The sequence below is a fragment of the Neodiprion pinetum genome, chromosome 1 (assembly GCF_021155775.2).
Source record: "Neodiprion pinetum isolate iyNeoPine1 chromosome 1, iyNeoPine1.2, whole genome shotgun sequence".
Lineage (NCBI taxonomy): Eukaryota > Metazoa > Arthropoda > Insecta > Hymenoptera > Diprionidae > Neodiprion > Neodiprion pinetum.
In genome coordinates, this window is record NC_060232.1 from 631,514 (window position 1) to 654,744 (window position 23,231).

Genomic DNA, 23,231 nt, shown 5'->3' on the forward strand with positions numbered 1-23,231 from the left:
CCCAGGAACTCAGAAAACGCAGCGAAAAGAGCGTGGGATCAACAGGAGAGAAGTTACGAAGGAAAAAGCACCTGTTGAAAAATGTCGAAAATTCAGGATTTCGTTTCTTGGCTGTCACTTCCGATGCCTTGATCGCAGCGTATTGGGTCTGCGCCCAATCGATTTCTCTCGCGAAATTATGTCGGAATAGTACCCGAAAGAATTGATCCCAGCACTTTACAAAATCGCGAAAATTTTCGCCAAAAATGCAAATGGGTTAGTCTTACTCAGTTTTGAGCAAAATATCTTGCGATCCAGAATCCATTTGTGTGACCTTTACCGATAAATTGGAGACCCAGAATTGTAGAAAACGCAACAAAACTAGCGCAGGACCATTAGCTGAAAAGTTACGAACGAAAGCCCCGCCCCCGAAATAGAGGAAAGGAAGATTCTCGTATCTCAGCTGTCACATTTGTTGTGCTGGTCGCATCGTTTTCTACTCCGCCTCATCGAATTTCAGTGCAAAATCCGCCAATACCGTGCATTAGAGAGTTCATTTCAGCGTCATTCAAAATCGTCGAATTTTCATCAAAAATGTAAATGGGATGACTTTACTTTTTTTTCATCAAAAAATCTATCATCTTAGAATACATTCATATTATCTCAGCAAGAACGATTGAACCCCTGTAATCGCAGCCAACGAGATTCAGATCAGCAAACGACCAATCGTCGAGGAAACACATGGGGATATGGTGAAACTAGATCTTTTATTCATAATAACATAGGTCACGTGAAATAGAGACAATACATTGTCATACAAGAAATATTTCATCCTGCAGAGGTGCGTTGCACCACAACACAGGCCGAACGTAAGTCATATGTTTCAACTATGATAATAAACATGTTGTATAGTACGTTCAATTTTCTGTTTAAGACAATGTATACTGCTCTACTGTTCTCTCATACGTAACCTAGAATTCTCATATAATTCAAAATCATATACGTGTATTTCTGTTTGTCTTTTACTCCAATTCTATCATTCAACTGAATAATTCACTATTCACTGACACTCAAGAACTTGTACTAGAATTAAGGCATATTGAATAAATAGCTGAAATTAGTTAGCTATGAATTTGTGATTCTTCTTCCCCACATTTTCGTAATTGGAAATACTTGGCGTATTTTCAAATCTTTATAACCAATGCATGCTTTCATCCCAGTCAACGTATACATAAAATCGTCAAAAATCTATGCCCTTTATTTCAGCTATATCCACAAGTTTTTCTTCTGCAAGTGTGAGTTTTCGTCTTCATTTCTGTTTCACTTTTTTAATTATCAGTCTTCAACTACCCGACCTGCAGTAACGTCACCACACCATCCGTCACGTATTTGTCCGAATCTATTATGGTCTTCCTTTTTTTCCGTGATCATAACTGCTCACTCCAATCATTCCCACCACTACGATTGTAACGCGTTTTTTCTACGTTCGTACTAGCAGTCCCAGACCCCATCGCTATCCGCACGTCTTCAATATGATGAATCGAATGTTCGGATGCGATTCCTTATGATCTCGCACACTTCATCCACTATGCCATCTGCATCCTCGAAATTCGTCCGTAAGATAGGTTATCGCACACGTCAGCTCTACGATGAACTCCATGGTGACTATGATAACCCGCTGCTGGAGCTTCTGGATTTCGAAGCTGTACATTCTTCGAATACCTGTAATAAAAGATCGTGGTTTACATTTGTTAGTCTCCGATAGGCGTATAAAAAAATTTGCAAAAATTTACGTGACGCCACTCTGTGCTTTCTGTCTTTGACGTAATATTGCGAAGAAATCAGTAACTCAGGTATGATGGCTACAGTCAGTTTGCGAGTGTATCAAAAAATTACAGCAAGCTTTCGTATGCCCCACATTTCCCTTTCTACATTGTTATTATCAACGACACACGTCTCACCGTTTACAATTTCAGCCCACGTATTTGGATTCCAATATTTGCCCCTCTCGAAAACTCCTGCCATCGCAGCGCACCTGGTATTATGTTAATTTAATTTCGCAGTGGTGCGAATACTGATTGCTGAACAGATGTACTAACTCTGTGGTCATCATATGAATTGTCGTAGTTACACGTCAAAAGACAATTTCGACTGAATCATCGTCGCTAGACAATGTGGGATCGATTTCAGTAATTCTTCATGGTCAAATTTCGAGTTTCGTTGCTCGAGGATCAGCATAGCAATGCGGTGTGTCGAAATAGCCGGCACCCTGATCAGATCCGCGTAGGTGAAACCCGATTGACAATATCAGGCGTGTTATCGGGCAGATATTGATCAACGGTGGGATGTCATACGAGCGCAATGGAGTACAAATTATGAAATTAGCATACTAAGTGACTTCCTGGCGTGCAACGGCGATAGTTACCACGACCACAGCTCACCTGGCTCACCGTGGGCAACACCGTTGGCGACGTCCTATGCAAGCAAGATCTAGGTCCGCGATTTGCATCTATTCTGCGGGTATGTATATTGGAGCATGGCCCACTCGGAGGATACTCGCGGTACCTGCATCAATAAGCGTCCTCGTGTAGGAGCCTGCATTCAATGCAATGAATGGGAGCACCTATTAATCGTATTCCTAGCCCAGCGCCACCGTAAATTACGCCCAAAGACACACCTTACCACACATCTCAGCTCATTGTGTTTTACTTATTTTCGCAGGACGCAGTTTCGAGCCATGGATCGATCAGAGAGTACCTATTCCACTGGAAATAGTACCTGCACACGTTTGCGCCGCGATACACGTAATACTTAATAATGATATGATGAAAATAAGAGTAAGAATAACTGGATTGTGTGCTGGTTTATGTGTCCAGCATTAGGTACAGAAAATGCTCGTGCGCTGCTTCAAAATGAATGTCTAATAATGCTTGTATTACTTCTCTATTGAACCTTTCGCTTTGAAACTCTGATATCGGGGTACATGTAGCTACCTATATATTTCGAACACAAATATCGGTTATTGATATACCAAATCTATGTACGGAGATTGAATGTATAGAGAGTGCGCTGGTGTTCTTCTGGTTGGATTTCCAATTAAAACGAGAAAGTGGAAGAGCGCTAAAAAGCCGTCAGTGACAAAGTAGGACGAGTGGTTCTTTATTACTCGGTTCGAAAAAACAAAAGTACCGACATATGTGTACTTAACATCTGTTGCAACTTCTCGTTATCAGTACGCAGTTACCTTTGTTCCAGAGTTTGCGGTCGCTGTCGAATAGAACTTCGCCGAAGAATTACTCGAGAAATTATCTACTGATTAGTATCGAACGCCGTTACGTACCTACCCGTCCTCCGAACGAACACCTACCCCGCACCCCACCTTGGCTATTAATAGTTATCAGTCCTCTTCATAATCAAACTGCTAAATGACAGGGCTCAGTTTACAGCTGAGACAGTTTTGTTAATCATTGTTCCAATCAGAGTTCCATACAGGCCGTCCTGAAGCTCCTGTCGCGTCAAAACACTCTCGCGATATACCCAGTTAAATGATTTTTATGTCTCACAATTGGTTCGTTTCGTTTGTTGCGAGGCAAACGGAAATCCCGAATATCAAGAGTACTTTTTTTCGAAAGAAAACGCACCTCTGTTCTTCGTGTTCCAATTTCGCTCACTCGCGCACTCGTGTAAATTTTTTCACCGTGTGCAAAATAGATTTGAAATAATTACGTTCCCGTTAATCGAGTAATTGCAAAAATATGTATATTGCAAGAGAGATGAGCTCTTCACGGCGGTGACGAGGAGAGATAATTGTTTAAAGGAATTGGATGGATCGTATTCTCGGCGACATCGTCGGCTCTCTTCCACTGTGTTGATTTATGGGGGGAGTGTGAGGTGAATTTGTCGAGGGGATTTCAACTGCGCGTACCTACTGGGCGTGAGTTCCATATTTAACGGTGTTAAAATTTGTAACATTGCGTAACATCTGGAAGCTTTTGGATCGTGGGCTCCGGAGGGCGAGGGAGTAAGGGGTGTGGGGCTGAGGCGGGGACTGCGCCCTAGGATTTTGGGTCCAGGGGGAGGAAAACCGTAGGTTGTCCTAGGGTAACGAACGAACGAACGAACGAACGAACGCAATGTTAATTGTGATCGTTAATTCAAGTCACGTCGCAAGGGATGCCGCCTGGTTCGCCGCTCGCCTGCCTCGGTGGCTCGGTGGCTGGTTGGTGACGCGGTGGAACCATCGATCCTGAGTTCCGGTGCGTGACATTGCGGTGACCGTTTCACGTCCGTCCGTCGGTCCTCCCCGTCCGCGTCAGTTGTCCCAACTAGTTAGACGCAAAGTGGTGAAACTTTACCTCCCCACGTTCGTCGCTCGCTCGCACCGCGTAACCCTCAACCCTCGATCCTGCCGCTTTAAAGCCCCCACCTCCGAAAACTCCGTTTAAATTTCGAACTTACGCGTCGAGCTATTGCCCGATAGCAATTTCCCTTGAATTATCCGTTCGATCTTCGCCACCCTCGAACTTCTGCACCTCTGCCTTAAAACTTACGTCATATTTTTATACTTCGTTCTTCTTCACGGTGCATTTCTCGACTTAAGGGGTTATACACAGTTACGAGACCGATAAAAAGCGATTTTTCAAGGGATTTTCGTGGAGAGACGTTTCAATTTAATAATACAAAAATTTATATACATATTCGGGTAACCTTCAACCTCATTATGATATTTTTTATCTGTAAAAATAATGATTTTTAAAGCTGCTATACCCGATCTACGGAAGCACCTCTAAAAAAAAGGTGACTTGCGGTGACCAGGGTGTCTCTGGACTGGATCACCCGAAATGAAAAAGAAAAAAAAGATATAGTTAATGTAAAGTATCATCTGATTTTTGATCGAAGCTACAGGCAAAATATTAATTTCTAACAAAACGGCCTCCCCCCCCCCCCCCCCCCCCCCCCCCAAAAAATTCAATTTCCCCTGATAATTTTCGCCTTAACTTGCTTATAAAATGGAAAATATTTGTCGGTGAGAAAAAACCTTCGATCAAAGATTGAAAAATGTATTCATAAAGCTTGTGTAAAAATTTAATACTGATCGGTTCAACCGTTTTCGATAAATCTTGTCACCGACTTTGAAAACATTATTTTCGGAAAAACGCGTTCAAAGTTTCAGAAGCACGTTCAAACGCTCCGGGGTGCCTTTGCGAATGGGCGCGTAACATCGAGAATATTTGTCGAATCGACATGAAATTTTCTGTTTATATACTTGAATATATGTTCATTATTAAAATGAAATTAAACAAAAACGAGTTTTGAAAAATCATAACTGCCTTTCAACTGTTTGATCTGGAAAGAAGTTCGACAAAAAGGTTAAAAACTAATTTTCTTCGTCCCGGCGCTGTAAATAATTACTTACTCACCGACGAAAAATAATCGCTGTAGGTCTGAATCTGCGTTTATCTCGCTAATTAAGCTGAACCTTGGATGAGACCGAAGTTCACTTGAAGATTCAAGCTTCTCCTGCGTATGCCGGCGGTGTGGTGAGACTCGAAGCGTGGGTACTTACTAGAATTAGGGGTTCCAGTTAACGACGTAAAAAGTGGTGGATCGCTGGAGGGAATTTTCCTGATAATCATTCTTGTTATCAGGTATCTCGTTTCGCTTTGAAGTAAATCCTGTCCGTAGGGCCCACCCTCTCAGTCCTCGCGGCCTTTTTCCGCGTCCCTTAGACAGCACCGAGTCGCCCAGTTTCTACCCTGGGCCGCGAAATTAGCCCACCGTCCATTTAGTAATCAAGCATCGTTTCTCTTGATTAGGAGCCCTTCCGCGGCTCCTACGCGCGTTTGCTATCTTTCGCAGTCTCGGTGCTCGGTCCTGCGTATCCAGAAGGAACGAGGAGATTTGGAGATCCCTACACCGTGAACTCAGATACAGACCGTGAAGAAACCAGCTCACCTTTAGACGACGACAATTTCTCGCAGGCGAACTCAGTCTTTTGTCTCGTCTGGTTATGCAACGTGGGAGAAAACTCGCAGATTCTTCTCCTCCTGTAACCGTAGGTGAGTCTTACGAGTGGGACATCAATTGACGATAAGCTGCGACCGGAAAGAAGTCAAAGTTCTTCTAATCCGATCGGCAAGCGGCAGGCTGCGGTATAATGGAGAAATTAAAAATCGTCGTTGGACTTTCGAGCTAGCTGGATACCTTCGACAGGATCTGATTTCACGAGTTCTGCAGAATGAGAACAAGAATCGAATTTGGAATTGATTACATTACGTGCAATTAACGAGTTCGACATTCTTATGCACCCTTTTACTACCCGCGTAAATGCCGCGATAAATCTTATCGCTTGAACGAGGGACCGGAGAGGTCCAGGAAAACGGGAGATTTTTCCCTTGCAAGTATCGCAGGGTGTGGGGGGGGATTGTCGAGGTGAAACCCGTGGCTGCAAGTTTCCTTGTTAACTCGGATAATCTCGTTCGCGGCGAGCTGTAAGGCGCTGAGTTCGAAATTCAGACTTGATTAGGGCGGGCCAAATTCCCTCATGCGCTACGTAAATCAAGACGGCGGTATGCAGTCACGGCTAATTTTACAAATAGTTAACCACCCCCGGAAGCAATGAATTGGTACTTTTTACACCGCGTAGATCGGAGATCGTGGAACGTGAACCGACGGCCCGGAAGCTGCTTCGTTGAGGCGTGGCTGAGACCTGATCGTTATTTATATGTCGCAAAGCACGAAGGAGACGGATTGTCGTATAGATTTTCCAGACGACGATTAATTAGCCATGCGCGGTTGGCAAGTATATCAGAGCATGGCACGGGCACGTGGGAGGAGACAATCGATAATACACCATGCACGTATACCTACACACGCCAGGATGGATGGGTTTCGCCTTCGCGAAAGGCAGCATCGGATGAATAGAATTTGACACTAATCGCCGTTAAATATTGGTTACGTTCCAGACTAATATCTGCCAGCCCTGATCACGCTCCGCGTCGCATAATTCAGTAATCGAGCCTCTGCTAGATGTACGTTGTGACCTGACCTGCCTGCCGCTGATCACGCGTCCGATAAAATTTGCGTAAACCTGCAGGATCTTATCGTTGGCTGAAATTCCTTCAGATCTAAAGACATTAGAGTCCATTCAGAGAAAAAAGAAACTTGTTTTCTTATTAAGAAACATTTTTCCTTAGGCCGGAAACTGGAGAAAATCTGAAGATCTCGTGACGAAATCTCAAGACTGATAGTGAAATCTCTAAAAATATTCGGTGAAATCAACCAATGGTGAGGTTCCTGAGAAAATATGCACGAATTAGATAGCCTCTGCAACTATCAAACGCCCTTACTTGACAACTGGTGGTCCTACATATTAAAAATAAAAACATACTGTATAAATAGAAGTTACGAACATCTTTATGCTTATAATTCATATAGTAGGATATAATTCTGTGTTACCTCGTTCGGTAATTATTATTGTATATTTCTAGAAAAATTGTCCAGTGTTTATCGAGTTTCAATACCGTCAAACATCATTCTTGAAAATGAGAAATATGAAGAATTATTGCAGCGCCAATAGGAAAAACGAATTCGGAAGTATTGTTTCGGTGCCATCTAAATAAGAAATCCAAAAAACTGTTTTCAGGCCATTTAAAGGAATATTCATCCGATAAGTTGGAAGCTCTGCTGGGAGCGAATATTGTCAGGTTAATAGGAACGCCGAAGGTGTATCGCGACGGTGGTGTTTCCCTTTAATCAGCGGATGTTTCGACGCGGAATCAACCAGCTAGTTAAAATGTCAATGCCGCAGGACTTTCCACCGTGTACTAAGGAAGACCTAATTGGGCTGTGGGATCCGGCTGCGAAAACTGATAGATGATGCGAAACCTGCACCGTGCTGTGAGAATCCGTGATGAATGAGCCGCGACTTCGTGCTACCCTCGAGGCAAAAAGCTCATTAATACAGCTATACAAATTTCCTCTTTCACCAACTTATACCAGGCCAAAAACCACGAGCATCATCCCCGTTGGACATCCGGCTCGTAAATAGAGGCGAGCCGAGTTCATCGGGATGCGATCACGCCGGGTTAGCTTTGTGTACGTAGGCTCGTGTCTGATGAATGTTGGGAAGTCTGCGGGGATGAGGGATGAAACTGCAGCGAGACCATATCGGTGAAGTCCGACGATTCCTTGTCTCATATACCTATACTTTGGTGTACTTCTTAATTTATGCGTCTAGAGTTGTGACGAGACCGAGACGCATCTGCGATGCATTTTTCAACTTGGAGATCGTGGCGGAAGCCTTTAGCCGTTTATGGAAGCAAATGGTGATAGATTAATGGGGAAGTCGCCCTGTGGTGCGGTCTTTGATAGTCGACAATTGCCGGAGAGCAGGAATAAGACACCTAGGTCGCGATTGTTTCGCAAATTGAATTGCGGCTAAGGAAATACCGAAGAAAAGAGAGAGGCGAGAGGGAAAAAGCTCGAATCTTGAGGTATTTTATTGCCTCGTGTGCAGCTTACAATTAACGACAGGGTACCAGCTGCGGACTGCAACTGGCAGTGACAAATTTTACACAACGAGTCTTGGAATTAGCTGTCTGGAGTGCGAAAAGTGTTGCAGAAAGCTTCTCGTCGGCCAATAAGCGCGCGAGCTTCCAGAGCCGCTCGTCTAGCGTCAAAGGCAAGACGTACTTGGGGTAATTGAGTTATTGGAACTCGAGTCAAGTCCTGGAAATGAAAGAGAATCGTAATTCTTTTCCACAGATCGCGACGCTCTGTGCTTGAGAATGATGAATAGAAATAATTTAGCCGGTTGAAGTTGAGGCCTGAAGGACGGAAGGATCGGTTGCCCACCGAAATGCCCGACCATATACAAATTTAGCGGATTTTGAAAAGCTTCCAAAGCAATTAATCGCCAGAATAGCGGGGCTCCGGTGGCTTTGGGTCGGGCTACGGGCTTTCGGCCAAATTGAAACAACCACAACATATCGTAGATAATACGTCCGTGCCAGCGAAAGCCGCAATTCCTATCCCGTTCGGGAAACACCATGACGAGGTAGCCGCCCCCAAGCCAACCTAATTAAGCAGATGTAAGGGTGGCCCTCGCGCCCGCGAATTAACTTGCCACCTATTGAAATTCCACTCGAGTTAGGCATTTCGTTTGCCCGACTTCTCCAGGCTTCGCTCTTTGTCGACGTCCAACCGACGATATTGTTTTCAATGCTCCGCGAGTTTCACTTTCATTTGGTACTGTTGCGTGTTTTACGATAAAATTCGTCGCAACAATGTGCAGCACGTGGTTTACTCCGACATGCAGACGTTGGTCTGTACCGTAAAAAAATGCGCAAACCGTGCCTTTAGCAATTTACAATTTTGACTGGTCCAAAGTTGAGACGCATTCGCTTTGACGGACACTCGAGCAATATCTTGGCGGGGTAGATTCGGATTTTGGTGCCGGACGAAAGGCATCGAAAACGTGAAGGGACGTCGAGGGGCGGGAAAATCGTCGGCTGTAGCCTCTGACAAAGCCGGGTCGGGTCCGGACTCGTTAAGCTCGCGAGTCTGGCTCGACTAAATCTGGTCCATCCGCGTCTACTCGTATTCAAGAGCGCCCCTGGGTGTCCGGAAGCGTTGGTCCGGACGCTTTCAGCCGTACAAATCGCGTTACACGATTTCACGCACTGCTAATATAATCGCGTGTACCCATTCCAACGCCAAGCAGGGTTTTTTCACGTTGTAAACTTCGGCGAGTTCGGTGAGTTCGGCCCTTCGACGTACGATTCAGGTCTTTTCGACGCAGTCGCTCGGCGAAGAGCACCTATACCTACATCCTTCGTTACTCCTTCCTTGCATCTTTTTGAACCGAAGATAAAACTCCATCTTTGGAAGTGAATCACCGTCTCGAATACGTGCCGCATCTGCAAGCCGCGAATCAAGCGATGTCGACACTTTGACTGAAAATCCCCCAGGACCCGGGGGACTCTGGAGTCACGTCGACTCGGTTACCTCGACAAATCTGGTGCTTTGAGATATTTTCCCGCTCCCAGTATCTCGCATTAGTTTACCACGACATATGGCGTCCTGTGTACGATGCTTGTTGTATTGGGTACAGACGGATGATCTGCTTTACGTGACATCTTGGCGGTTCGAAGCGTTATTTCGACAGTCACGCGAAGCCCCGGGGCACGAGGATGTGGTTTTCGAATCGCGATTTAATGAAGTGACACTCGTGACGCGCGAGTGTACAATAAGATTGTTGGAAAAGGCCTGTATCACCGCGAATAAGAGTGTTCACTTTTTCTGATACCAGTGAAGATTGCGAAAATATCAAAGAAGATGCCTCACGTCACGTTCGACGTATCTCGAAATCGAGATCCTACTCCTTATGCTGTCTAGAAACTTTGAAATTAGCGTGACATTCTCGGGTAGAATTCCATATAGAGCACCTCGTAATTGGGAATACAGGCGATCCGTTTCAATTCTATAGCTGATATATAATATCAGGATCCTTATTCAGACGTTAATCTATTGTGCTAATAATGAGAATGATACGGTCTATAGAACGGGTATCTTGCTTGGGCATTCTATGTATCGTCGGTATAAACTATAACGAGAAAACGATCTCGATTCGTTGTGTTATCGGTACCGAAGCCATCCGCTTCCGATACTCCTTCAATTTCGTGCAGCTACAGGTGCAGAGGTGTACGCCCTGCTACTCGCTGCTGACGAGTCGGTATCAATTTAGTGCAGGGCGAAATAGGAGAGAAGAACCAAATGTGGATGGGTAAAACGTGTAAAAAACAAAAGGAAGAATTCAAGCATGAAAAATATCTCCGGCCAGTATTCATGGCTGCAGGGATAAATGGGCAAGGGGCACTCATCGTCGGCAGAACCGGCATTTGTTTGCTCTGATGTTTATTCCAATATCCATGAAGTGGTCGGGAAGGGTGTAGTTTGTCGGTTGGTCGGTCTGGCGTTCTACGGTTGGCGTCTGGCCCGCCTGCCAACCGCGAAATGCTCTCGAAGCAGCTCCTGTTTTATTCACGGTGGCGTTTCCGTCTTCGTTTTCCCGCGCCTTATTTATCGCATGCATTATTTATCGGTGATGTAAAGGACTCGTTCCTCCTCGTCTCTTCTCACGAGTGTCAATTAGTTCCTTCGCCTCGTTTCGAGTAAGGGCGTGCCGCTCTCCGATACGCGCTCTTCCTCTTCGCGTAGAAAGGTATTTTTACCCCCTTTCAAACTTTTCCTGTAAGTATAGATATGCACCCACGCAGAGAAGCTCCTCTGGTTATCCGCACGGCGAGTCTGCCGCTGGACAAATCGACGAGGTGCACCGTACATGCGGATTTCGTAACGACCCACCGTTCGGCGGAGTTGCGGTCGAGCTTAAGAGCTGGCGGCCAGAAATCGATGACCAATATGCGAAGAAGGAGCCGGAGGGGTGGTATTAGGTGGGTGCAGGAACGCGGGTCTGATGGATTATATTATGCCTCCCGCTTACACTCGACTCTGGGGACGAGGTGAACTTCGACAGCCTCTCATTGTTCCTCTTTTATGTCTCGGGGAGTTTCGGGGACGTGGAGGCGAGCCAGGAGACGCGGTACCCCCTAGACGTTACGGCGCGCGTTCACAAAACTCCCGGACTCCAGGGTATATAGACGCGTAGGTAGACGTTAGTTATGGTAACGAATGTAAATTTTTAAGTATTCGCGAATGCGAATATACATTTTTGAAATTGGTGCCATTTCTCCATGGCTAAGGGTTGGCAATTGATTGACCGACAGGTACCTGTACCACGCAATTCGCACGCGCGCGTTAGCACCGTTTACGTCGTATTCCGGAAATTGGCGAGCCGATTGCTTGTTTCATTATTTAACGACAAATTGATAACAGAAAGAAATTAACTTTTAGGTTTCGAGTGTGCTTCAAACGTGAAGACAAACTTTTACAATACAAGTTCATTATCGAACTAATGTTTTTTTGGCTTATTTCATATTATTCTCACAATTTTCATGAGCGAAATACGAAGTATTTGTGACTGTCGCATTGGCGAAATGTACGCATGACTTTTGGGAATGCGAATATTCGTTACATCACTAATAGACGTGTAAATATACGTAGGTTCGCGTTACGCCGGGAGAAGGAATGCAGAAATATAAGATCAGACAGTGGTATTTATGTGGGACTCCCCGGATATTTCCGAGGTATTGTTCGGGGGTCCGTTGCAGCGAGAGCTTAATTCCCCAACTCCCGATAGGATAATGAGAACCTGGACGATGACTTGCTTCGGGGTAAAACTTTCCCGCAGCCCTGCAGAGGATTTCAGGTTCGCTCCCGCTTCCGAGCCCTGCGAATGCAGCGGCACACCCGGACTTCGAACCGCTGCTGCCGGATCGACGCAAACAATGGAGGACACGGAGAAGTTGCCTGATTTCGCCACGTCGAAAGGAAACTTGACTTGCCGAGAGAATGAGAGCGATATTTTCCACCCCTGCGAGGGAAACAAAAGAATAGCGCGCGGCAGCGGCAGAACTTATTTCCAACTTTTGGCTAACGGCCAACGAGCACCTTCCCCTTGTACCTCGCGGAATGTTTTTCTCTTAGCTTTATCTCGCGCCAAAACGGAAGTCCCGGGTCGCTCGGCTGCTCCACCACCTGTATTATAGTTCAGAGGGATGATCAGCCCCGCCACCACCCTCCCTCCGCCTACCCGAAATGCAAAATAAGTTTGTCGGTTCCGAGAGAGACGACGGGCGAAACACCTTCGGCGGCACTGCGGTCCCATAAAGCTCCCGCTATCTTGGCCTGCACCGTTGGCTGTGCCCTCCTAGTGGGACCCGGGTGTATGGAAATTGTCGAGTTTAGAGAATGACGGACCGGCGTTACGACTCGGGCGCAGTTGATGCTCCTCGAGATCTGTATCGCCGTCCAAGTTTCTCCCTTCCGTGCGCCCGAGTCGTTTTCTTAGCCGACGGTGCCGCAAAGTCGGCTCACCCAGCTCGCGTGCATCTGCTTGCAAATTCGACAGAGCTGAGCGACGTTCGGAGAAACGACAGATCGGGATATTTGCACTCGGGGCAATGCGAAGTACGGACAAATTTTGGTAAGTTGCTGTCCGATCTCCGCTTTTCCTCTTCTTCTCTCTACGCTTATTTATACCCATACATTTGATAGATCGCTCGAGCGTTTGCCTCTCGAGAAAGTCGGACGGAGCGAGACAAGAGAGAGACAAGAGACAGAGAGGATAAACCGAGGAGAGAAATAGCCAAGTCACGACGAAGATTGAACCGTTTTTGGCATTCCAGAGTCACTCGGGAGCGATATGTTTGCCCCGTTTTGCCACCACCGCGGACTGTGTTGGGACTTGCGGTTTTTTTCACTGCTCGACGGCTCGAGTCGCATGCAAAGAATCCGTCATAACGTCATCGGCGACTATATTCCAGCCTCGTTTTTCATCCCCGACGTCTAAAGCGGCCTAATCCTTCCGAAACACTCGGCAGGGCGTCGGTGTAGATACTTTTTGCCCCGAGAAAACATCCCGTCTGCCTTTCAACCCACCGCGTTGAGGGCGTGGTAAAAACGGGAAGCTAACCCGCGCGATGCGATAGACCACTTGTACCCATTGCAAACGTTCCGAATTTATCCGGTATAATACACTCCAACTTGCCCGCGAGATTCGCGCGTCGTGTGATCTCGCAACGGTCCAATTTGTCCTCTCGCAAGCTGGGAAGGGGTGGGCGGGGCAAGACGGGACGGACGTCGTATCACGTCAGACAATCCACCAATCACAAGGGTGTAAGCGACGTTTAGCGTCCTTCGCACAGAAGAAGAATGCGCTTTCGCCGTTACGCAAAAAAAAAAAAAAAACCGAAAATTCGTCGTTTTTCTTATAATGTTTCCTCTACACAGTTTATGTGACATTCGTATAATATTTTAACGCGACAATTTGAATACAGATGTTAACGCCAGCGGGAATTAGTGTGCACCGGTAGTTGAGAGCATGATTTTTCTATTACCGCTCATGTTTCTGTGACAATTTTTGTTTTTGTTTTCAATTAGCTAATGGGGCGAGGCAGGACAATGCTACAAACGGTACCCCGTTTTGCCTCATGCCATATTCGTAGACCAAATACAGAGATACCGTCCATTTGTAGCCAATTGTCTCTACGTCAGTAAAATTGAATACTTCTTGTTTTATCTATCTATTTTAGCTATCCCCTCTAGCGTTACCCGTCTTGCCCCCATAGGCTCCACTCACGGGGCAAGACGGTGTACCTACACATATGCCCCTGTATTCTGGTTTTTAATGTTTATGATAAAAATTGATTTAAACGCGAATGCCAATTGTAGGACTGATTGCCAAAGATCACATATTTAATTAATATGATACTCAGATTGTAAAAATAATGTGTTTCATTGATGCTCAAAGCTTAATTAATGTCCCCATGAAGCCTCACCCTCCCCTACGCTCGAGATTTTATCACAGCGAAATAAAGCGACGGATTGAAGAAAAGGCCGATAAAATTATAAGTAGGTGGAAATACACCTTGTAAGGAATTGCTTCTCATTCCGCAGGAACATCTCCCTTCCTGCACCCCTCGCTTTCCCCTCTTCGCTCGGCGGGTGGATATTCCCTCGCGTAGTCCTTAATAACAAACCACTTTAATCTCCAGTCTGCAGAACCGAGTTTGATACTCGATTGCAATTTTCAGCCGAAGGAGGGTCCATTAATCCTTCACGATGGAATATTAAGGGTATGAAAGAACGGCGCGAACCTTGCTTCATTGGTTCTGCGTATACCGTTCACGCGTGTCACTGTCGGAAGCGTGTCGTTCTCTTTTCGGTGGTATAAGATACCAGCTTGCAGTCAGGTTGATGACAATTGCGAGACGCAGCTTTTGAATTGATCGAGGAAAGAAACAAACATTTTACACATTGATGGAGAGGGTCAGTTTTTTTTTTTTTCCGTTTTCTATCCTTTGCCAATTTGGCAAGAACGCGAGCATGCCAGTCGTAGGGTGGGTGGATATTCGTATGCAAATGGGTATTACCACGATGACCCATTTCCCTCAGCTAGACCGAACTTGGTCTGAAATTAAATGAGACCGCCCTGTAATTGCAGCAGGCTTTTACTCCAAGCATTAATTACGACTCGGTAGTTTCAGAGTTCCGTTGCCTTTTCAGTCGGGCTGCTGGATCGTGGACTTAAAAATTTTACATGCACCAAATGCGCCGAACTGCAGTTTAGAAACAAGATACGAAAATTTCCACCGTCGCGTGAGGAGGCGACTCTCTTCGCCGTCTCTTCGTTAGAGGCATGACTATGTCAACTGGAAAAGTTTCAGGTTTACGTATCCCTGAACTGATTTTAATCAATTTTAAGAAGTTAAAATCGCGCCGCCGCGAGTTCCAAAGTAGACATAAATCATGCACAGATTACTTATTCGCAGCGTTCCTGCGGAATCAGTTTTAGTCGTTTGTATATGAAATTCATTTGATTTTTCACCAAAGTTTCGCACTCGGGGGACGGGGAATAATCTGACGGGGGGGTTATTGTGTATACCGGAATGTGGAAAGTCTGAGTAACTTGGAACGAAGTCAGTTAAAAACTTGAATAAAGAAGAACGAAGCGTAGGAGGGATCGAGCCAGAAGCTGCATAGCTCGCTTTACGAGGATTTCATAGATCGGCATACGAAAATAATTGCGCCGTGGATTTAATTCGCAAAACTCGGAGGGCGCAAGCTGGTTATAATTCGATCGGCACCGACGAACTTAAAGATAGCGAGGATCGCTCAAACACGAAGCTCCTGCAAACAACGTCGCTCCGTGCAAATCCTCGAACTAATTTGTTTGTGAAATATTCAGGACACGGCCAAAATTAAAAGTATCACTCGGCAGGGCGCGGCGAGGCCTAAGCAAACACGACTCTCATGGTCGAGTAATCGCATTACGATGCGAGCCGCGCCATATGGCATCCGCAACGCTTCGCCCTTGCCTCTAATCATGAATTATACGAAAGTGGGCTTGAAATGAATATTAGATCAGTGTTAAATGCTGAAACGGATACGAGGCGGCTTGATTTTAACAAATTCCCCCTTTATCATGTTTCACCAGCGCCGATATAACCGGAGAATTAACGTCCCGTCTCCTTCAGCTGGGCGTTTGGATTCGTTTTTTCTTCAATTCGGTCCAATTCCGCAGGAAAGGGTGGAGTTTTACGAACCGAAACGTCGTGGCTACCCGTTGCGAGCTGCTGTCGCGTGCTTTCAGAGACGAGCGCTTCTCGACCGCTGACAAGTCACGAATGGGAAACATCATAAATTTCAGAGTGTTCGTCGTCCGACAACGAAGTGGGGGGGGGGGGGGGAAGGAAGGGAGACAACGAACTCGGAGCCTCGGGGCAAGTGGCGCGAATTAAGAAGCCGATAATGTCCCTTTCATTCGGTATCTCAGTCAGCAGCGAGCCGGGAAAAACGACGCTCCGCGTCCATCTCCGCATCACGTTAGAGATTCTCCGAGTGCTCGTTACCCGCCTCCAGTTCCGTCCGTCTCGAGTATCGCAAAGTCCCACATAGCTGATGCTCGTTACCGGTTAGCGGGAATAAGGGACGCCCGAACTTTTGGGGAAAATATCGACGGTCCGTCTTTCTCCTTTCGAAATATTTTCCCTCTCGAACTCGGACGAATGAATATCCTTAAAGCAGGACCCTCTTCCTTCGGCTTCCCACGGAGTATCGCAGTCGTACAACTAAAATGAAAGAGAGCCAACCGAGAAGAAATTCCGAGATGATAATTGAGGAATCACCGTTGCACCTTCGCCTCGGCAACTTCGGAAAGGTTTCCTGCTATTCGCATCCTGCAGCGAGTTGCAATTATCTGAATTTCAATTATAACCCCAAGAAACACGCCACAGGAGAAGCAGAGGGATTAGAGCTCGGGGCGGGTTTCCCTCGAAGCGAAACGGCAAGGAGCAGCAGGTGCGGGCGGATTGTTTAATTGTTTCAAAATTCTTCCCGTACAGCATTGTCACCCACGTCTCACCTTTCCTCTGCTATTTACCTTCCTCCGTTGTCAATTATCCCGACGCTCTATTTCTAGGGAAATTAGAACGGAGTGACGCGAGCCGCGTATCGTCCCTTTCGAGTCGACCAGATCGATTCAGCTGGTTTCAATTCGCTACAATTGCGCCATATCCGGTATATGGGAATGAAATAGAATGCGAGACTCGAGCGATTCGTTTTCGAAAGAATTCAGTCACACCGCGCGATAACTATTTCCGAAAGCTCGGTGTCGCGAATTATAAATATTCTTTCCCTCTCCCCCGCAAATCGCGAACGCGGAAGATGGTGTTTCGCTCTCTCTCGTTACAAACTGCCTCCGCAATCCGTGGCTCAAGGTTTCAAAGGACAAAAGTACGAAAGGAGAACAAGGATTTCTGCGACGAGATATGCGGCGAATAAAAGAATGCTGGATATACCCGGGCAGCCGTCGCACCTCGAGCTTTTCGCGGCTCGGCACGGAACGTGGCAGTGGTTCAGCAGCGGCGGGAATGTCGCCCGGGGGTGATTTATGCAAATCGTATGGCCTCGATCACGCGTGTAGGTACAAAGGTCTGAGAGAGCGAGGCCCGCAAGCTCTGCTGGGTGAATTTCAAAATTTTTAATCCCGGAATGCTCCGGCCGCTTATATTTCTCGCGAGGATGCAGGACGTCGAGAAACGGCGGTGGGAATTGAAACCGAAAATCGGTTCGACGCCGCGGGATCCAGAAAAATTGCGAGGCCTGCGTCGGGACGGAGAAATCGCGCGTTTTGTATGTCGGCCACGTATATAGCGAACCATTCGCGGGGACTCGAAGCCGTTACCTCCTCGCCGATGCCGATGCCTGGGGCACGCGATTTACCGCAAATGCGGTATTTTAAGAGCGCCCGATGCTTTGTCACAACTACAAATACGCCCACTTTAAAGTCCACCCGGGATTCACGAGGGCGTCACGACGCGGCTGCACACGGGGGTGCGTGCCTTGAATATCTTCGCGATGGAGGGACGGATAGAAGGGGTGCCGAACGAAAGAGGTCTTACACAGCTTCTGCGACTGACCGTCCACTCGGGTTAAGACGAGGCGGAAACGGAGGGGGAAAAAAGCACTGCGAAATAAGAAACGGATAATAATAATGTGTAGGAGAACCGCGAGTTCGATGATGTTTTTTTTATTGGACCTGAATTTTCAAGGTCCTCGTGAATCCTTGATAAATCCGTTGAGAATAATCTCGCGGTTGTATAATTAGATAACGCTGGAGTGGCAGGGAGGCAGGCTGCACGGGTTTGGTTGAGGAAAACTTTTTGATTCGCGAAGGGTGAATAAATGTAAGACAAAGTTTCTCCCTCCCGCTTTATATACCTATAGAGCAAACGGTGGAATAAGGTGGCGGTTATATAATCTCGTGAATTGATTAAAGCACAAACTTAGTCCCAATTAAATTGCTTGCGCAAAGTACCGCGTCTCCCGTAGCCTATTGTTGTCATTAAATTTCACCCTTTACTAATCATACCCCGCCTCATGTGTTCGGTGAATTGTGACAACGGTACCGTCTTACAAATTGCAAGTAAGCTCAGGCGAACCGCTCTTCGAAATATATGAAGACCGAAATACATATTAAGAAATTTTCCTGTAGTATTCCGAGTTGCGGAGGGTGAGCTTTCCTCCACGTTACGCGTGATATTAAAGGATTATCGCAATGGCGAGCGAGAAAAGTTGAATAAAGAAAGGAAGGAGGGAAAAGAAATAACGATAAATAATGACGTTTTTTTTTTTTTCCTCTACTCTTTACTTGGAAAAGTTGAGCGCCGGTTGGTTGCGATATGGACGAAGACACAACAAAGGCGGCGGCAACCCGGAAGTTGGAATTATTTTCCAAGCGAAATACTTTCCGTTTTATCTCAAGGAAGGCGAGGCCTCGGCACTCGACTCTCGCGGCGGTATTTCCAGCCAAGTATACGTTTTAAACCCCCAACCCCTCACCCCTTCCCGACTTCCCCCCGCCCCCCAGCGTCGCCATCTAACCGTGCAGCCAGCCTCGTCGTACTTCCTGCTCCATCTTGTTAAGTACTTCGTCCATTCTGACGACATTTGCATTTAAGCTTTATTTACTAAATTAAACATTCGCCAACTTTAAATTTGTACAATTTCCTGCGGCTGTACAAATTTCAATGGTTCTGATGCCGTTGCCGCGGACGGCCAATTTACACGGCTAATTACGGGACAAGCAATTTCCATCAAGGACGCAATCAAACGCGACGCTCCTCCATTACATGGATTATCGGGGCGAGAATCCCCCGTCATGCAAGTATACCTAATATTTACGCTGCACTCCGTGGATCGCTGTAAACTTTTGACAAAGACAACATCGGACAACTCTGCACTTCTATCATCGTCTCTGTTTGCGCAAACCGCAAACAAACAGACAAACGAGCCAAACTTCCGATATATCCGAAATTGACTCGGACCGGCCGGAGTCCCTGAACAACGTTGATTCGGCTCGAGCTCTGGACATCTGGTTTTAGCAGATTTCGTGTGACGATGCTCGTTCCTAAAGTGCGAATCGTTATAGAAGAGTTCTCGGTAATTGGTTGTTGTCAGGTTACCTGACGGCAGGCTTGATCCTTGGCCGGCAGGATACGCCACCTCCCGGCTGCGGTCTAACGAGGCACGTGCCCCGCTTTCGTATAACCCTGCACCCAAGCCCTGTCTAAGCAATGCTAATGATGGACAAGCCCCTCTGATGCTGGAACAACAGCCAAGTTTCTGTTTGCGGCGAACCAGCGACGAGGGAGCCGACCTCTCCTGCCACGCACCTGTCTTGCGCCCTCGTCCTCGAGAAGAGAGCTAATGGATTTTCGGCGACGGAGTATTTTCGGAGAATGATATCCGGCAAGTAATCCGGGGAAGTTTTCACCTGTCAAGCAGAGTCGCGGACTCTTTATTTTTCGCTTCTTGGTCGCGTCGCATCGGCACTCCCGCGAAGCCTTGATAAGGCCATTCCTGCTGGCCGGTTTGCTCGCATTGCTCCATGAAATTCTGTCGGAAAATTAGCTCACCTCGCCTCCGTGCCTAGATTTATTACTACGAGCCTCGAACCGTCGACTTCCAACCTCCAACATCGGGGCTTAACTCGACTTTGTTTTACGACTCTTTAACGGTTTACGACGATGTGGAACGCGCTCTGGGGACAGTTTTAATTTTCTTTTAATTACAGCCGTTTCTTTTTCATACAGGACCTACAGAGCCACGGCAGTGAGACGTAAAAAAACAAAGTAAATCAAACGACCGCTAAAGTGTTACGGACTTGTACGAGAGGAGAGATCTTGTCTACTTGAATTTTCCGGCTCTTTCATTTTGCTAATTTCATTGCGACTCCCAAGCATGGGTGCAGAGTAACCGTCGTTCCAATTCAGCATCCCGAACGGCAATTAAAAGAAAAGCAAATTCTGCCAAACTTATCGGCAGATTCTTCCAACATTTCATACCGTCATATTGAAGTTATTCCTTGCAGCCGCCCTGCTCCCGGAGGCTGTACAGCCCCAAACTCAATAGAGATTCGTAGATTGTGCGAGACCAGGCCTTTGTTCTTCTTCCGCGTCAAAGACCGGCCAAACGATGGGGGGCGAGTAATTTGAGGGAGGCTTTGCTTTTCATTGTTTCACTTTCATTTAACAATTCCTGTCCCGAGTCGCAACGCTCAAGACCGACTCTCCGGAGATACCCGGGCTGGCGTGCCGCGTTTCCCCAGGGATCCGGTATGCAGACGAGCCGCGGGGTTCGTCAAAATGGAAGATGAATCGCGAGGGACAAAAGGAGCTGCTGGAAGTAATGGAATAATATATACACAAGGAGATGCGTCTAATTGCCTCGGGTGATCCGGTCTACCTGTACGTGCCTAAATGATAGTCACACGGCTCGTGAAAAGACGCGAGCTATTTTCGTCGTCCAAGAATACGTGGATCAGTCGGTGGGTTATTTTCTTCGGACGGGAAAGCGGAAGCTCAATGTCTGTTCATTAGTCGCCGAAGTTATGGCTAGACGTGCAAGGGAGGGAACGAAAACAGATATGAAAGATCCCTTATATTGCCCGGCCGAATGTCCCTCTTATCGAACCACCGTCCGCAACTTTCCCGAAAGAATGTTGCAGCGTTAACGTTATCTCGGAACTAAATCTCAGAGTCAATTAAAACGAATCACCCTGTAGATGGGAGGAGCGCGGAGGAGAAAAAGAAAGAAGAGATGAGCGCGCTTATCTTCCCTCTGACCACGAGCGTTGACGAGGAATCGCGGGGTGAAAATAACTTGAAGAAGAAGGCGAGGAGGAACACGAGGAAGGAGAAGAAGACCCGGAGCTGGAAGGCTGGGGGCTACTTCGCGAGGAAACCAATCAAGGCACCTCTTTTATTTTCGCAACATGATTACAGGGAGAATCTAGTTACGAGATGGTCCCCCGTGGAGGAAGAGTTTCAGAGAAAAGTTGCTGGAAATCTTGATATATGCTACCGAGGGCTGTAAGCCCGGGTCTGAGGCGTGGGGATGAAGGAGGGCGGAGTCTGTAGCAGAGTAGACGGAGTCACGGCATGTACGGAAATCGGAAGAGAGGCACGATTAGAAGGGCTCCGAACAGCACCGCGACAACAACAACCCTAAATCTTCGGATGCAGTCGAGGATCGCCCTTTGCCAGCTGAGACGATGTCGTCGACGAAGAAAAAGCTCCGGGGGAGTGTCTCGATGCAGGGTTGTTGTTACACCGATCCCGAGCCAATTGGCCGGGTTTATCGGGGAGCTTCGTCGTCTCCAGGCGAGACCTGGGAATACCTTGTCAGGGTGGTTCGATTACCGTTTCGTCCAATCGACGCTTAATTGCATCCTTTCACCGCGAGCCGCCTCGCCTGCCTGCCTGCCTGGCGAATCGCTATTTTAGTATCTTCCTCGGCGAGCGCAGCTGGGCCGAGTAATGCCTGGCGATTAATTACGAAGAAAGATATTGTCCGTAGAGGCGCAGCTTAAACGCCATGAAATTATCCGAGAGCCCGTGTGCTCCATGGTTCCCTGAAAGCCCGGGTCGCATTATCGGTATGTCATGGGCTGTGCGTCGCGTACCTGCCTAAATCCAACCCGCCAGCTCCAAGTGCTGTAGTTTCTGTCAATGACGCCCGAAACGAAAGTTGTTTTCCGGCCGGTGTGTATGCGGCCTCGTTGTGCGTTGGGGTGGAAGCGGGGCCCCGGGAAAAGGGGACTTACCGAATTTGAACGAGGGTGCAGAGCCCTTCCGTGGCTTGCCATCAATCTGCCGGTCGGCTGGTGACTGCCTCTAGACCTCCTTCCTGACTTCTGACAATTTCTAACCGACGCCGCGACGCGACGCGTTACTCCGCAGAGTGTCAATCTCCCGTCGAAAGACTGTTCGTTGTATAATCTTCGTTAAAGTGAATTGCTCCATTGATGAAATTTCTCTGACTTCGAGTCAGTATTTCGGTATTTTGACTTTCTCTCTCTCTTTCTCTCTCACTTTCTACGATTTCGTTGCAGACTTCAATATGTATTCACGATGTATTTCACAATGCTCAGTGAATTTAATAATATTCCTCGAATACCACGTGTATGGGTATAATATCTTCTCACTGTCATTGTTGTATTTTATAGTCAAGAACTTATTAATACAATTTCGGTTCCAAGGAACTTGTCATTCTGTAAAGAGCCAGCCTACGCTGGTTGATACGAGTCAAAGTAACTCGTCGCTCGGACGTCTTTGACTAATTAGATCCTGACGAAGATTCAATGGAGGTTTTATGGATATTCGCTCGATGTATCGACAGCTAATTATATGCGTAAAGAGAATTAATTACCTGCATCAGATTTTCATACCTCAGGACCCCGATAACTTCCAAAACGTTAATCGCCTTAGATTCGTACTTAAGATGCTAGTCCCTTGAAGAATGATAAGTTTCTTGAGAAATTTTATCGGCAAAAATATGAGGATCTTGATATCGAATTTATTTCCATACATCCAGTCAATTTTAAATACATGTCCCGCAAAATAAAATCATTCCTTCACCGTGTTACGAATATTCGATTTATGATCGCATCGAATGAGATTTGCGAACGCAGCCCTAAGTTTGTAAAACCTGGCAACACTCCTAATCTGTATTGTGTTTGTGCAGAAAAGTATTAAGTTGAAGTTATTTAAAAGTTACAGTTTTCT

General features: G+C 46.7%; 1 long non-coding RNA gene across 1 annotated transcript in view; it reads right to left on the reverse strand.

The window, feature by feature from the left end:
• Positions 1-750: 750 nt before the first annotated feature.
• LOC138191023 (uncharacterized) overlaps positions 751-23,231 on the reverse strand; it is a 55,298-nt gene continuing 32,817 nt past the window's right edge. The window contains exon 4 of the long non-coding RNA XR_011177252.1: positions 751-1,701. This is a non-coding gene — a long non-coding RNA (uncharacterized lncRNA). The remainder of the gene's footprint in view (positions 1,702-23,231) is intronic.